We start from the raw sequence: 17,258 nt of genomic DNA on the forward strand, positions 1-17,258 counted from the left end.
TGGTGTTGTCATCCGTCGTGTCGGTCTTCTGCATTGTCGATGTTCTGCCACTCGCGATTCGCGTCGGTCTTCTTCATTTTCGATCTTCTGGAGCTCCGAATTCCGCTGTCGGTCTTCTGCGCTGTCGACGAAGTCAGGTAGAACCATATATATATATATATATATATATATAAATCAAATATCAGAACCAATCTATAACAGTTCTGTAATGCAGATAACACAGGTTTAACTATGTAATTACATCACTTTTGCACTTTTGAGCAGCCAGTGCAATTCATCTTATGTTACACTAAAACCATTACGTAAGAAATAACAACATACCTTGACAATACAGCAGTGTAGAAAATAGAAAATTCTTCAAAAGTTGTGTTTATCATTAATAAGCTGTTTGGATTCAGTCTCCTTAGTATGATACAAGGGCATGAACTACACAATTACCTTTATATAGTGCAGAGTCAGCCTTGTGAGCACTGCCAGTATGCAAATGAGGTATTACATCATTAGCATCCCTGAATAACACAATCTGTACTAAGTATAGGGAATATAAACACTGTGTAAAAAGTGCCATGATTACATGCATGCACCCTAGCACTGCAAGGATGAGCAATAGGAATTCTTCTTGCTGAAGGCTTGCAGGTGTCTATAATTACTCTGATTGCAGGAAAAATTAGGATTTCACAGTCTCTCCTCTTTGGTGTGCACTGACTGAGGGTGTGCCAGGGAGAAGTGACATAACCAAAAGAACATTAACTGGTTTAGGAGAGTGACATTCTTAATATTCAAATGCTGGTTTTAATGGCCACAGTTGCTGCCTCCTAATAAGAAATGTTGCTTATATTCACATCACTACTTTAAACAGTGATACAGATAGTATAAGCAACAAAACTGAGATTGAACTGCCTTGATGCAAGCACAGACAAAGGAATTTATCACCATTAAGAATGAGATGAACACCTGTAGTATTTGCAGTCATTGTTTAATATTGTGTGATGAGTATCCTAACTGCTGGCAATATCTCAGTCATCCAGACAACTTTCATAACTTGCTTCCATCGCACTTTCAATGGGACTTGATACAATGTCACATTATCAGTACATCAAAACACTTTTTCTTCTGACAAATATATGTCTTTATCTGTGGCAAATATGGGAAATACTGCTCAATGGTTGCTCTTACTTCCCTTGTTTGAGGGTTCAAATCCATAAAGGTTCTTGCTGCAGGATAACAAGGTTGATTAAACATTTGAAGTGTACATTTAAAGCATTTGATTCTCAATTTTTCCTTTATTATTAGCTCCATTTGGCATAGTGCTCCATTGACCAGCAGTGGTCAGTAGCAATGAACAGCGTTTCACTGTCCAAAGTAAAAACTGACACATTTTATTTGGACTGCCATCGATAGTGCAGAGAAGATTGGCATTGCTGTACTTTCCTCAGCAGTCTGAGTGAAGAAAGTCAAGTTGCTGCACTCCTATCTCTGTGGCATAATGTGTAAATGTATTGAGCTTAGAGAAACAGTATAAGTGATAGAGGGTTCAAAACCTCTTCACAGATGATTTTATTGAGGAAGACCATACTAAATCTTGACACTCATTTTGGTGTATGAATGTGATGATGTGCAAAACTCAAGTAAGGTCTGTACTGACTAAATGTGACACACAGAAAAGCCATTCAAAATTATGTCTATATTAATTGTGTGTGTGTTGTGTAAATAATTCCAGCAGTTCTTCTATCTGACCCTTCTCTATTCCCATGGATTTAGCTAAAGTCCTGATACTGTGAGACATACATGCTAGTACTGATGTGGCAAGGAGATGTGAGAAGGCTGAATGTATCAGTGTAATGGAGCAGTAGCTCTGGTCATCGGTAGATATTCGCTATGATTCATGTTATGTTTCTTCAAGTTGTAGATTCAAAAACACTGAATGCTTCTGGTAAATATTGCTTTTTGCATTTTTGAACTGCAAAGCAGCATGGAATTAACTTGCATGACATAAAGAAAAAAGTGAACAATTTAGTTTAGCTGCCTTATGTAGTGCAAGCCACCCCAGTGGTGCTATGCATCTGTCAGCACTCTGAATAGCACTCAGTGAAAAAAATACATGTCAGGTAACTTTCCCTGTACCACAAGGTGTAAGTGCAGTGAACTTTAAGAGAAAGGACAGTCGATTCATGGTTCAAATCCACTTAAATGATAATTTTACAGAGGGTGGTCTGGTAACATATTTCATCACACTTTATGATACCCTTAATGTTGTTTAAAAATCAAATAGTATCAGTATTGCTATCAACATGTGAGTTGTTGTGTGTTCACTTTCACACTATTTGCATTAACTACAAGTCTGATAACATCTTCCACAAAGTACAATTCTGATGTTATAATGAGATGTAAGAAGGATGAATGTGCCACCTGAATGTACTTCTTGCTCTGATCATTGCTACTTATACCAATTGATTGCATTTAAATTAATGTCAACTTTTTTCTTTATCATATATTTTCCTCTAATGCCTTTTCCATTTGATGTACACTCAGCAGCAGTCAAAAATGTTTCACTGCCTAAGGAAAAAAGTGAAAAAAATGTGTTTAGGCTGCCTTAAGTAAAGCAAATATGCCTGGCATCGGTGTGCGGCCCTCAGCAGCATGGATAGTACTTGCTGCAGAAAATGCACCTTACAGATGCCCACTTCTGTGGCAAAAGGTATAAATGAAGTGAATTGAGTGAAATAATTTACAGAAGGCATTGTTTAAATCTTGTGCTGAGATCATGTTGCATTTATTCTCTATACACGTAATGTATTTTTTAAATTTTTAATCTTCATTTGCACTCTGTTTGGCAGCATGCAAACATGGTTCACTACCTAAGGAAAAAAAGTGAAAAAAAATAACTTGAGTATGTCTTATGTAGTGCAAACATACCTGGTAGACCAACATGGATGGCAGCACTCTGGTAATAGTCAGTGAAGAAAGTATGACTTTCATGTAGGTTTCTCTGTGGCTCAAGATGTCCCTGGAGTGACGTGAGAGAAATAAGGCAAATGCTGCATTGTTCTAATTGTGTTTAGACATCCCATTGCAATTATTCAGAATATGTAATTTTTTAAATTTTCATTTGCATTTGGTCTCCACTTCACAGTGCAGAAACACAGTTTCCTACCCAAGGAAAAAAGCTGAAAAATTAGTTTAGGCTGCCTGGTGTAGTGCAAACCCACATGGAAATGGAGCACTTTCCTCAGCAATCTGGACAGTACTACATGGAGAAATTCCACCTGGTGCATACCTATCTCTGTGACACAAGATATAAGTACAGTGTGCTTAGATAAAAAACACAACTGATTAATGGTTGAAATCCATCCTCACAATACTTTTACAAAGGGTGTAAGAATTCCATTTCTCACAACATTTTGATTAGGACTGTAAAACTAAAGAAAAAAAATGATAATGTTAAACATGTTTCTTACAAGCAATATATCAGTAATCCTTGCATAAGTAAACATTTCTATTTATTATATATCATCAGTCTTTCACACATAACCTCAAAATAGTGTGTGCCCAATTTCTAAAACTTGATAATGATATATTACTGCTCACTATCTGAGTTGTTTGGTTTCTGCTACATATCTACAATCAACTGCATTACTAGCTGAGTTAAGTACAAACTTGCAGTTTTAAAGATTGTACTGTATTTTATTTAACTGTCTATTTAATTGTTTCATTGAATATTGTGGTCTGTGCCTCTCTGTAGTTATTTATTTTTCTGTTTAATTGTTTCATAGAATACTGTAGTCTCTCTCTCTCTCTGCAGTTAGTTTTCCAACCTCCCTCCCTGTTCTTGTTCTGGTATTAATCTTGATGGCTTTGGAATTGCCTGCCTCTCCTGTAAATTTGTGTTTGAACACTCCTTCTGGGTCTATCTCAATTGCTCACTCAACCGAGTACAATGAGATCATATTTTGACTTCAGACACTTCTGCCAGTTCCATATGTTCAGCTCTATCCCAGCTCTATTCCAGTCTGGTATCACTAGCTCATTCTGCCTAATATAGAGAGAACATTTGTGAAGGGCAAGCCACTTAGGTCCTTAATTTTGAATTATCTTCTGCTTCTCCTTTCTCCCTTTCCAATTTACAAAAAAAAAATCTAAGCTTGTTTCCTGCCTTTCCTGTAACTAGTCAAGTCCAGATACAGATTTGCTGTAACCAGGACTGTTTGTAAGCATCTGAGCCCCCAAAGCCTTTCTGTGTTGGAGGAAAGTCTTCTAGCTTATCAGTGGGAGTGGTAAACACTAGGTAGCCTATCTACCACAAGAGTGGTTTCTGGACCAGAAATTGTAGTTTATTGGCGGTTTGGGAAGTTTTTCCATCTCTTTCAACTTTTTGGTTTAAAAGCCTGCTTTTTCACTTGTTGCCTACCTTTCCTGTAACTAGTCTAGTCTAGATACATATTTAATATATGTAGGACTGTTTGTAAGCTTTTGAACCCCCCCAAGCCTTTCTGTGTTAGAGGGAAGCATTCTAGCTTATCAGTAGGAGTGGTAAGCACTAGGCAGCCTATCTACTACAAGTGTGGTTTCTGGTCCAGAAATTGTAGTTTATTGGCCATTTGGCAGTTTTTCCATCTCTTTCAACTTACTGGTTTAAAAGCCAGCGTTTGTGTTTGTTTCCCATCTTTCTTGTAACTAGTCTAGTCTAGATACAGATTTGCTGTATCCAGGACTGTTTGTAAGCTTCTGAGCCCCCAAGCCTTTCTGTGTTGGAGGGAAGCCTTCTAGTCTATCAGTGGGAGTAGTAAGCACTAGATAGTCTATCTATCACAAGAGTGCTTTCTGGCCCAGAAATAGTAGTTTATTGGCCGTTTGGGCAGTTTTTCCATCTCTTTCAACTTTCTGGTTTAAAAGCCCATGTTTGCACTTCTTTCACACCTTTCCTGTAACTAGTCTAGTCCAGATACAGATTTGCTGTATTCAGGACTGTTTGTAAGCTTCTCAGCCCCCCCCCCCCAAGCCTTTGTGTGTTGGAGGGAAGCATTCCAGCTTAGCAGTGGGAGTGGTAAGCACTAAGCAGCTTATCTACCACAAGATCCAGGTACAGATTCTTAGTTTTAGCACTTGAATTTGCTTATTTGTGCTCAGCACTTGTTCAGAACTTGTTGTTAGCACTAAATAAGCTACAAATTACTGCAGCACTCAACCTTCCTCTTTACTTAGAGGAGAATAGTTTTTGTACTTACTTTCATCACTTGCTTAGAGAAAAACAGCTTTTATACTCACTTTCCTCACTTGTCTTTTTTATTCAGGCATGTCCAAGGGTCAGCTCACAGTGTTCTCTCCTGTCTGTCCGATGATCTGGGCATCTTGAGGCAATGTAGCAATTGACTCATGTACACAGACAACCCTCTCTCCTACCACCCAACACCACAACCTGTGAGAGATGCATTATCTAGTCAAACTGGAGGTAAAGCTCTCTCCAACCAAGACTGAACTTGACAGTCAAGAGGAGAAGATAAACACTTGCACCACACCACACTCATCACATAGTCCCACTAAACCTACACTACCAAAATCCACATATGGAAAACAAAAACATTCACGGAGGCTCTCAATAATAATCTGCTCAAGCAACAGAGACCTCCAAAGCAGAAACGCAAGCAACCGCCACCCCCAACACAACCCAAATGTCACATAGCCCACAGACTCAGTGTGCCAATAAACCACAGCCCATAAGGCAAACAGGCACACTGATGTCCAACTCACCAGGCTAAACAAGGAGAAGGTTACTGTCAGCTGCATGTTGGGTGCCAGGATCCGCCACATAACTGATGCACTCAGGTCACTCCACAACAAGTACAAATATGACTCTGTCATTGTCCATGAGGGTGTGAATGACCTGAGATGTACCTTCCTGGACTACATGAAAAGAGACATGGAAGGGCTCTCCGATCTTGTAGTCTAGGCAGGTATGACCCTAGCCTTGAGTAGCATCCTGCTATTGCTCAGAATGATACCGCAGTACAAGGACAAAATGATTGACTTCAACAATTGGCTAAGCTTCTGGTGTCATTCTAAGGGGATCCAGTATTAGTCTGCCTGAGACGACATGGTCGACAGACCATGATGCTTTGCCAGAGATGGCCTGCACCTGTCGCACTTGGGATTCCGGATACTGGCTAAGGGTCTTGCCACCCCTATAGTGCTTTTTTTAGGCAAGGTTCAAATGACAAATTCACTACCATAACAGGAACAGGCAAGCAAAAACTGAGGGTAATGCTTCTCAATACTAGAAGCCTGAATCTCAAAATGCACTCACTCGAGGCACTCCTTAAAATGGAGAACATCGATATCTGTGCAGTGACTGAGACCTGGTTCAAGGCTCTAGAGAGCACCCCTGCATTACCAGGCAATAAATCATACCACACTTTTCGGCCCTCTAACCTGGACCAGAACACCAAAGATAGAGGTGTGTCCATATTCATTAAGGATATCCATATCTCCAGGCTAGTTGCACAGCATAATGCATCCGAGGTTATCCTAGTGCAACTAACTCTTGGAAAAACTGCAATCCAAATTGTAACTTGCTACAGATCCCCCACCATGCCCTAGGATTCCCACTCCTCTTTTCTTGATGTAATGGAAAATATTAAGGTTCAACCAAACATCCTAATAATGGGCGATTTCAACTACCCCACCATTAACTGGGAAAACTACTCATGTACCAACTCCTTCACTCAACGCTTTCTTGAATTCATAAATTTCAATGCCCTGGATCAACTTATCCACACCCCCCACCAGGGGCAACAATATCCTAGACCTAGTCATTACAAACATGAGTGACTGGTGTTCCACACCTGAAGTCAACTCCTCGTTGGTCAGATCTGACCATAAGCTAATAACCCTAGATATCCGCATCCTGCCCCCCACCCACCATTAAGGAAACCACGGTAAAAAATGTCTCTAAAGCCAACTTCATGCTTCTTAAGACAGAAGTGGTGAACTTCATGACACCCATGCAGATGGACAATACAATTACGACTGCTGACTCCTACACAAATGCACTCTATAAGCCCTTACATGAGTGCATAGATCATGCTATCCCAAACAGAACCAAGACCCTATCCTTCAAAAAAAGGAAGCTAATCTGGTGGCCCCTGCCATAAACAAACTCTACAACAAAAAGAAGAAACTGTTGCAAAAGAGAGTAAAATCCCATGAGTGGAGGAGCTCTCTGGTTAGCCTCAGTAAGAAGCTGAGATTCCTTATAAGATTCTCCAAAGCTAGCTATGAAAACAAAATCACCACTGATTCTAAGGGCAACCACAAAGCATTCTATAGCTATGTCAAGAATCTCAATGGCAACACACAGATCTGCTCTCAGTTACAGCACAAAGGCACAAAAACTACAAAACCGACTGATATTGCCAACATCCTGGCAGACAGATTCAGTGCTAACTTTACATGAGTACAGACCTCCCTGAAGTGTATCTCTGTTCATTCTGAAATTAGTATATGTTTAATTTCCATGCATGAAAATTAGTTTTCCTGTGCCAATGGCAATTAATTAACTTGTGATGATATGGACAAGTTCCAGCATAGCCAGCTGGAGTTTTATAAAAAAATGACATGTCCTTTGAATCCAAGACTGATTTCTACAAGATGTTTGTGTTAAGAATGTATTTGAACTGTATGTCATTTGTAAATTAAACTGATTTTGTACACAGGCTTGTGCTGAAAATGTATTTGTGAACTTTGTTTGTGTTGAAATGTATCAACAGTCCATCCTGCTGAAACGAAGAGAAATGCACATGTATGATTGTAGCTGAATTAAATGTGCATGTTTTAATAGCACAGCAGAAATGAATGTTAAGAAAATAAAAATAAGGGAAATGTAAATGAACTGCTAAACCCTTAAAAGGTAGCCCACAGTGCTGAATAGGACCAGAGACACTGGGTCTGGTGAAGAGCCTTTATCCATTAGCGCAGTGAAAAGAGGGGAGTCCCAAGGCACTGCCATAAACATTTGGATGTGTATTCTGGTCATCTGTGCTAACTACCTGTCTCGGCTTTAAAGGGAAATACTGTGAGAACCTAGAGTCAGTTAAACAGATGAGGGCATTCTACCAGCCCTCTTGGAAATTATATTTTAGACATTACAAAGAGAACTCTCAGAGTATTGAGTATTCTGTTTTGGAAGCCTGACTAGAAAGACCCTCACCCACAGCATCTTGCCTTGCGGTAATAAGTAACTTAAATAGAGAACAGTAAAATGCTCTTAGATTCAGTCAGGAATATAGTGAAGCTTAGTTTAGAGAGTGTTTTTCTTTATTTGTATGAGTCTGTCCATCAATGATAATTTCAATATTTTCTGTGATCTGAAATATGTGATTTACTATGAATATATATTCAGTATTTTCATGTACTTTTATTATATATTATTAAATATATTTAAAACCTTTATAGTGGTTGGTCCTTGTAGAAAGTATCTAACCTTGAAAAGTGCTTATATTTATTTGGTGACACTGTGTGGGCCACTCCAGAAGGCCTAGCCATCTTAGTGAACTACTACCATTTGTATTAGTATTAATATTACACAGTATAACTGGTTACCCTTTTAAGAACCTTATAGTAACTGACTGGTGGCAGTAATAACTACCTTATAGTTTGGGTAAAGTTACCAGCCTTTCCCAGGTGTGTGTGTGTGTGTGTGTGTGTGTGTGTGTGTGTGTGTGTGTGTGTGTGTGTGTGTGAAAATTAAATCTTAAAGAGTTAGTGTATCAGCTACTTGGAGCAGGGACACAAAATACTAGGTTTACAAAGAGGATGCTGGAGGACTCGGCTTGGACACTCAGCTGAGGATCTAACCCTACAGGTGTACCACTGGGGAGTCTTACTGGAGATCTGGAGAGAGACATCCGTACCCTGTGCTGAATGTATTCCCTGTGTGCTTCTAAGGGAAATTGTACTTGAAGCAGAGAGGACTGCATCTGGAAATACAGAGTGTATCCATTTGTATTCCAAGTGCAAATCCCTCTCCAGTGTCAGTGGTGAGGATTCAGGATTCTTGATTACTGGCCAAGCATGGGGGCATCACATATTGGTGGCCATCACATATTGGTTACAGTGGTGGGCATCACAAAGCTAAGTTTCAACTTTGGCATGCTTTAACCCCTGGGTTAGATTCCCAGCTGGTACAATAATATTTTAGAATTATGTAAGCCCCAACATCCCAATATGTCACAATTTATCCTCTTTCTTCTTCCAAACCGGAAGGATTTAAAGACATGCCGTTAAGTATTCCATTGTTGAATATTGCAACCTTGTCAGTAGGTTGAGCATCACACATGGCAAAGGTCAATGCCTGTTGAACATTGCAACCTGTGTCAGTAGGTTGAGAATCACACTTGGCAAAGCTCAATGCCATATTTGACACCTTTACTGCTATATAATGTAAGCAGTGCCAGTGTGTCTGCCAGGAATCCATCTGGTTTCAATTGTGAAAATGCATTTGTCAGCACTGTACATCTTTGTGCCCATCCAGTTATATGTGAGGTCTGAACTGGGTGCCAACTCAGACATAATTTTGTTAGCTTGACTTTTGCAGACATTGTTGGCAAGGGAAAGAAAGTTGGTCAATTTAGAGCACAAAGATGGGGTGTTGAGCCCAGAATATTTGTGACACTCCTTTGAAGTGTGGTAGCTGTAATCTGTACAGGGGTTTATATCAGGTCTCAGTATAAGTCTGAGGGTTAGAATAGCTAGGCCAAGACTGCCCCCATTGCAACATGGAAATCACACACTGTGGAATAATGTCTTCACTACTACGGTAACCTTAAAAATCACAAGTCTGAAATCCTAAGTCAATGGATTTAGGACTGCAGACATAAGTATACTGATCCATAAGCTCTCTATGATACAGCATTAATAATCTAGTCAGCCAACACACATACGCATTATGTTTTCATACATATTTGTTTTCTTTTTGTACTGTACATCTACAGAGAAAATAGCTGCAAACCAGGAGGTGCACCAGGAGAGATAAAGTCACCTCAGAGAGGCATAGAGTAAGTATGACTTGGCAAAAATTTGTGCCAGAAATTACTTTTCATTACCTCAATCACTACCATATTTATGAGGCATACCACAACCTTCATCTCAAGCATGTATGTCTTTCCCAATAACTCTTGCTGCTTGCATTAGGCAATGAGAACAGCAGCTTAACTGTGTATGGGTTCAGTACTTAGAAGCAGCAATTAGTTTTAATTACTGGATAGTGTTTATAAAATATCAACAGCAATATTATGTCAGGAACATTACAGTTATGGCAATTTTGATTATTATATTTGAATGCATATTGCCTCTCCTTCATATGGAAATAAATTCTGCTGTTTGTTATATCATAGCAGTGAGATTTGTTTATGACACATTAATACCTTTCCATCATATACTGATGCGGCAATGGTGTGTAATAGTAAACTATCATAATTGTTTATGCATTGTAAAATAAAGTTTACTGAAAAAATTCAGTGTTATATTCCATCTATCTAATTATCTCTTTTGTGTCTCCCCCACCCTATCTTTCTCTTTTTTTATGTTTTTATTTTTTGGGGGGGGGGGTTATAATTTATTAACAATCTGCTGTTTGCATACCTTTTGGAAGAAAAATAAATGACCTACAGCACACAGAGGTAGACCTACCACTGTGGCTCAGCACATCATACCTCCACAGATGGCAGCACAGACACCCACCACTTTGTGTTTCCAACCTGTTAGTGTTGCCTCTACAACCCTTGCCCTATCTGCTCCAAATGTGTTGGGTAGCTCTGCCCCAGCTGCTTGTCCAATGATACCTTCCTGGAGAAGTACCAGTGGAGGTGGCTATTTTGTTACCTGGCAGGAGTCGATAGGGTTGGTGGAGTATATCATGGAGACCGGGGTCGCTGCATGTATCAGCAAGATTGAAAAGGACCTGTTTCTGGTTGCAAAGATGGTGCCTTATCCAGCACTGACCCAGAGAGCAGCAGCAGGAGTTAGTGATGAGAGTTCTGAGAGACGACTAGCTTCCCACTGTTCTCAAGCTGGAAGTAGATGCACCTTTGATATCCCCTGCCTATCCCCAATCATGGTGTCCTCTAACCTTTTGTCTCCATCACTGTCTCTGTCTTATATGTTCTGCATGTCTGTGCATGATTTCTAACCTACCCTACCTCCTGTCCCTCTCATGCCTAAGCACCTTACCAAACATTGCTCTCTCTCTCTCAAAAATAATAAAATGTGGGCATCTGTCCCACCAAAAAATAAAAATAAAATGAATAAGTAAAATACACTCCATACAAAGCTCTCCAATTTGGCTATGCGTCATCTTGACTCACTTGATTTGGTCCAATTAGCCATGCAACATTATTCTGTTGCCCATCACTGGTGTGGTGACTCTCCAAATTCATGAAAGTGTGTGAACAATTCTACATTGATGTTGGGAATAAGTGTATAGCTATGGTGCTCTCCCATCACCCTCCTGCATATTCAAGTGCTCTTTCCCCTCTGTCCTTCCATCTGCCTGACAATTCCATTTTCATCACTGTCCTATCCACCCCTTTTCACACGTTTAATCTGATCAAAAATATATATTTACACACAATACACATGACTAGAAATAGTGCATGGAAAATGGTTTAATTTATGTCCTCAGCATTTACCCAAAGACTGGCACAGTGCAGGAATGCTGAGTAGCAGAGAATGCTTTTTAACTTCTTATTTCAAAAGCTGGTGATTGCAATTTAATCTGCAGTGGTCAGTGCTCTTTTAGCCTTCTAGTATACCAAAACAGTTGTTCTCATAATATATGCTAAGACTATGTGAGGCTGTTCTTAAAATATCTAAACTGGTGCTTGCTTTAATGCAATTTGGTAGTATATTCCATGCATCAGCTATTCTCTCAGAGAACCAATTAGTACATTTCTCATTCCTATAGAACCTTCTGCATAGGTTGTCTTATAATTCTCTTTAACTTTTTGGTAATCTCAAACATTCCCAGAAGTAGTTGTATCTAAACACCCTATATACCTTAATAAAGTCTCATTTTAATTATCAGTATGAGACACTGAGCAAGTTCAGATATTTAAGTCTTTCACAATAATTAAATGTTCATATTCACTGATGCCCTTGGTATATTTCTGCTGTACTCTTTCCAGTTTAATCATGCTTGTTTTTTATAAGGCTTCCATGTTTTTTATAAGGTTCCATGCTTATGTTTCTGTCTAATTTAACTAACAAACAATGACTTCATCATTTCTGGTTTCACAGACTTTATAAATCTTTGTATACAATGTATATTTCTATAACTATGATTAACCAGTTAGGTGATATGCTGCATTAAGTATTCATATTTCAATTTCTGCCTTTCAAGTATCATATACTTAGTTTATGATATATTTATCAGCATATTATTCTGATGGGACCAAATGGTCAATTTAGTCAAGTTCTTTTTCAGACATGCTGTATCTGTAACACATGTAATCAGTTTATCCATTTTCAAGTCATCTGCATACAGACTGTAGAACACTACAGGTGAAAAATATAGATATGGATGATACAATCTAAACAGGTATGGGCATAGGAGAGAGCCCTGTAGGAATGACTGGAACTTTGAATTTCACCTGTCCGATTGTTGTATGACACCTGCCATATCCTATTTGTAAGCCATGCAACTATCCATCTTATCAAGAGTTAATCAATACCTAGTTGTTCTAATTTACTGATTAGTGTTTTATGTATGACCATATCAAATGTTGAAGTTAAATCTATATAAATTACATTGCAGCAATTTTCATTAATAGCTGTTATTATATTGTTATAGCACATCATATTACAGGTGGAAATAGATCTATTTACAACATATGCATGCTGATAATTTTTTTCAAACCCCATCCTTTCCAATCCTGATAATAATTTATCCAATATAACTTCTCCATTACTCTTCCCAACATGAAAGTAAATGTATGGGTCTGTATGACTCTGGGTTTGTCCTACTTCCTGTTCCCTTAAAGACAGGTTTAACAAGTGCATGTCTCCAATTATGAGGAGTCTCATTTATGGACCGAGTAAATAACAAATATGATGGCACTATACATTGATGCCAAAATGTTTTCAGGTCTTTATTACCAATTCTGTCTCCTGAAGTATGAGAAGAGAGGTATGTAAGAGTGGTACAGGATATGTACGAGGGTAGTGTGACAGCAGTGAGGTCTGCAGTGGGAGTGACGGATGCGTTTAAGGTGGAGGTGGGGTTACATCAAGGATCAGCTCTGAGCCCTTTCTTATTTGTAATGGTGATGGACAGGTTGACAGACAAGATCAGACAGGAGTCCCCGTGGACTATGATGTTTGCAGATGACATTGTGATCTGTAGTGAGAGTAGGGAACAGGTGGAGGAGACCCTGGAGAGATGGAGATATGCTCTAGACAGAAGAGGAATGAAGGTCAGCAAGACTAAGACAGAATATATGTGTATGAATGAGAGGGAGGATAGAGGAATGGTGAGGATGCAAGGAGTAGAGGTGACGAATGTGGATGAGTTTAAATACTTGGGGTCAATAGTTCAGAGTAACGGTGAGTGTGGAAGAGAGGTGAAGAAGAGAGTGCAGGCAGGATGGAGTGGGTGGAGAAGAGTGTCAGGAGTGATTTGTGACAGACGAGTACCTGTAAGAGTGAAAGGGAAGGTCTACAAGAGGGTAGTGAGACCAGCTATGTTATATGGGTTGGAGACAGTGGCACTGACAAAAAGGCAGGAGTTTGAGCTGGATGTGGCAGAGTTAAAGTGTTAAGATTTACACTGGGTGTGATGAGGTTGGACAGGTTTGGAGACAAAGCCAGAGAGGCAAGATTATGTTGGTTTGGACATGTGCTGAGGAGGGATGCTGAGTATATTGGGAAAATATGCTAAGGATGAAGCTACCAGGTAACAGGAAAAGAGGAAGGCCTAAGATAAGGTCTATGGATGTGGTGAGAGAGGACATGCAGGTGGTTGGTGTGACAGAGCAAGATGCAGAGGACAGGAAGAAATGGAAACAGGTGATCCGCTATGGTGACCCTTAACAGGAACAGCTGAAAGAAGATGATGATGGTGATTACCAATTCTGTCTCCTCCTTGTGCTTTGTTTGGATCCAGTTTGTGAAGTTCTTTTTCAATATAATCTAATTTTATTTCAGCATCTGAGGTTACTTGGCAGTTAGTAGGACAATTTATCACCCCTTTGTCGAGCCAAACTGCACTGCATAAGATTTTATAAATATGTCTCTAATCTGTTGTGTCTGAGAATAAATTTTAGAACCTACACACAGTTTATCTCAATTTGTATGTCTTTACTCCTTCCACATCTTATGTATCTATAAAATGGTTTCCTATTATGCTCAATATCTTTTTATAAATTATCTTCAAATTTCTGTAGATCTTGCCTCACACTATATTTAATTTATCCAGCTTGGTTCAGTTTTCAAAGTCATAGTTCAACCTCTTTTCCATTTCTTAATTTTTTTGTCTTTCACCTTAATCGAGTATCTTGTTGTTATGGAAGTATATCCTCCTGATGTTGTGTGCCTAGATTTTGATGTTAAACATTTGTTTTTTATTTTTTGCTTTCACACAATTTCTGTTCTAAAACTTTCCACATTCCTTCTGCAGTTTTTCCACTGAACACATCACTCCAATTAGTTTTACATAGTGACTGTAGTGATGAATGTCCCTACATGCCCCACATAATATATTGTTATTCCTCTCTGCATCTGTCTCTATCCCTCTCTGTTTAACCCTTCAGCTTCAGTAAGTTATTACTGTGCTTCAACTGTGTTATTTAAATGTTTTGAAGTAGTAATTCCTTTGCTGTGTTATGAGATAATACTCTCATGTATAGATAGATTTTTTACTACTTTCAAGGGCTCTAATCCAGCCATTATCAAATGTTACTGCCTGTTTTTGTAAACTCTTTGATGTCTACATATTGATTAAATTCTGTTATAGTCCATCATTATCCTTCTTCTGCCATAAGCTACCTTGTCTATGCCTCTATCTCACCCTGTTGATGTATTTTCTCCCTTCTGCATCATTATTCTTCCACCTCTGCATTTGTACAATGCCTGGTACCATGCAACAAATGCAAATAAGGCTAAATGCAAGTACACAGCTGATGGCAATATCTTGTGATTTTAATGCCTATGGCCACATTACTCTGTTGCACTTCATGCAGGTGTGATTAGCTATGTATGTTAACTTAAATGTACTTTTCAACAAGCTGAATAGTTGGATGAACATATAACAGTAATCAATAGAATAATGAAGGTGAATATATGCATTCATGTTTGCCAAAATCTGGTGTCAAATGTTAATTATCAGAAGTATGACTTCCTAAATGGTGTGATTAGATAATACTCCTGTATAAAGGTTTGAATCCAGGTGAATTAAAACATGTTTCAGAATGTTTTGTCTGACTCCTGTGGCTGTAGATGTTGGCTACACCTTTCCCTAAATAATTATTATCCTGCTGCTATATTAATGTGCCTGCTCCCTATTGTGAAGCTTGTCTTATAATGATATTTGTTCTAAAGTCATTGCAGGGCAACATAGAGAACTTCTAATTCAGATTATGCATGTGCTAACACTTTGTTACTGGCAGTACAATTAAGCTTGGTAATGCAGCACTCAAAGAGTAGCAAAAAAAAAAAAAATAGAAAATCACTTAATTATTGTTTTAGGTTGCACAATGTTTGTATGTATGTGTTGTGTCAACAGGTGATATTGACTTTGGAATGATGTTGACTCAATTAAGTTGTTTAATATATATCTGGTCTACGGTGTTTACACTTGCAACTGTAGTACAAGTTTGGTTTAACCTATTCTCACACTTATTCTGCAGTGTGCTGTCTTATATGTAACTTGCATACTTGCCTCAGCAATGCACATAGTGCAAGTATGAGACAAGTGTGTAATCATTCCAGCATGAAGTTGCATGAAAGTCTGATTGATAATCCACTGCTGTACATCAGTGAATGTCTAAGCCATCCCATAATGTGAAACACGTTAATGTCCCTCACAGTAATACACTGTACATAAAGGAGATTATCTAAATTTTAGTGGAGAAGTAAGTAATTACATGTGATAATCATAGCAATGTTACATTGTCCCATGCACACATATGGAATTTTTTTGCACAACCTGTGGTGCACTGTGCCACCTGTTCCAAACAGTGGATTTTCAAGAAATTCAAATGTGCTATTTCACATTATTAAAGTCAATCTTCTCCTGTGCTGGTTGCAACTAATGCAGTGTTATTTATTTATTGACATTTGATTACCATGAAAGTCTGACTAGGTAGAAACCCATTTTCAGCAGAGGCACAGGAGAAATGCTTCAAATTATTATGAAACATTTTAAGAACAATAATCTTAGAGTCTTTAAAAATAAAACAAAAAACATGTACAGTTTAAGTAACAAATTAGATATAATATAAAACATTGGTTAAGAATCGATACATGGTGTATGACAGTCATTAAAAATTTAGAGAAATTTTAGACAGTTTGTAGGGAAATTAAAGGTAAGTTAATTCAATACAAATAGGAACTGAAATATGAAGTGAAGGAAAACAGGCTTATGGTATATATAGAGAGACAGTCATGGAAGAAAATTAGAAGTAAGGAAGTAAGTGAAGAAGTGAGAGTAAGGAGGTATAAGGAATGAAAAGGTACTTGTTCACATTAGGGATATAATTTATCTTGGTTTTGTGCAAGAAAAAGCCAAATTTTAGCTAGGAAGTCTTTCATAGTGGTTTTGAAAAATGGGAAGGAGGGTACAGACCTCATGGATACAGGTAAAGAGTTCCTGGCCTTAGCAACCTTGTACAAGTATAGACAATGCCCATCAAATGTGCTAGGTTTGTAGACTGACAGGAGTTTTTGGCCACTGGATCAGTGACCAAAAACTCCTGTCTGTCTACAAACCTAGCAAAGTCTGACTGAGAACATAGTTATGTAGAATGTTTTTGTGCTGGGCAGGCAGATATGTGCTGAATAATTTTATAGGTGGTAAGAAGTTGTATATATGTTAGTTGATGTGGCAGTTCTAACCAGTTTAGGCTTTTCAGTGCTATACAGTGATGGATTCTGAAAAGAGGATGTGCTGCAATTTTAGCAACTTTGTTATAGTATTGTTCAAGTTTTCATTTTTATGAAGCCTGGGAGGTTGTTGTGAAGGATGGGAGCACTATAAAAAGTGTGGGAAGGAG

Source organism: Protopterus annectens, chromosome 16.part0 (genome assembly GCF_019279795.1).
Source record: "Protopterus annectens isolate FY-2018-M chromosome 16.part0, PAN1.0, whole genome shotgun sequence".
NCBI lineage: Eukaryota > Metazoa > Chordata > Ceratodontiformes > Protopteridae > Protopterus > Protopterus annectens.